This window comes from Trypanosoma equiperdum, assembly GCF_001457755.1.
Source record: "Trypanosoma equiperdum strain OVI genome assembly, contig: ctg_1806, whole genome shotgun sequence".
Lineage (NCBI taxonomy): Eukaryota > Euglenozoa > Kinetoplastea > Trypanosomatida > Trypanosomatidae > Trypanosoma > Trypanosoma equiperdum.
In genome coordinates, this window is record NW_027123845.1 from 18,215 (window position 1) to 18,736 (window position 522).

Here is a 522-nt window from a genome sequence, read left to right on the forward strand (position 1 = left end):
CTGCTGCCTCACAATTTTCCATTAAAATACTCTCACGGTTGTGTTTTGTTCAAACCACTGCAGACGACAAAAGGAAAAACAAAATGAGGGATTAAAATGCTGCAAAAATACGCATTTTGTTGCATATGAGACACCCGCAGCTATGAAAAATAGAGGGAAAAAAATAAGAATTTATAATTCAAAACCACTGAAGAGTTTGACAAAAAAAAAAGAAAGACACAGAGAGCCAAAGAGAGCAACGAAGAATACAAAAATACAAATGGAGGGGAAATAAGAATAAAATATATATATATAAGAAAGAAAACAGAAATATATATTAAAGGCATAATATCACAAACCACGACATAATAATGATGATGATAATAACACGTACAACAACAACAAAAAAGAAAATGCACACGGAAATGGCCGAGTGAGTAAAAATAAAAAGACGTAAAAAATAAAACGTGATAAATCAAACAGCGCTGCGTTAAACGTTTCACCTCAACAACTCCCTGAACCGAATGGTTCACATCTATCCGA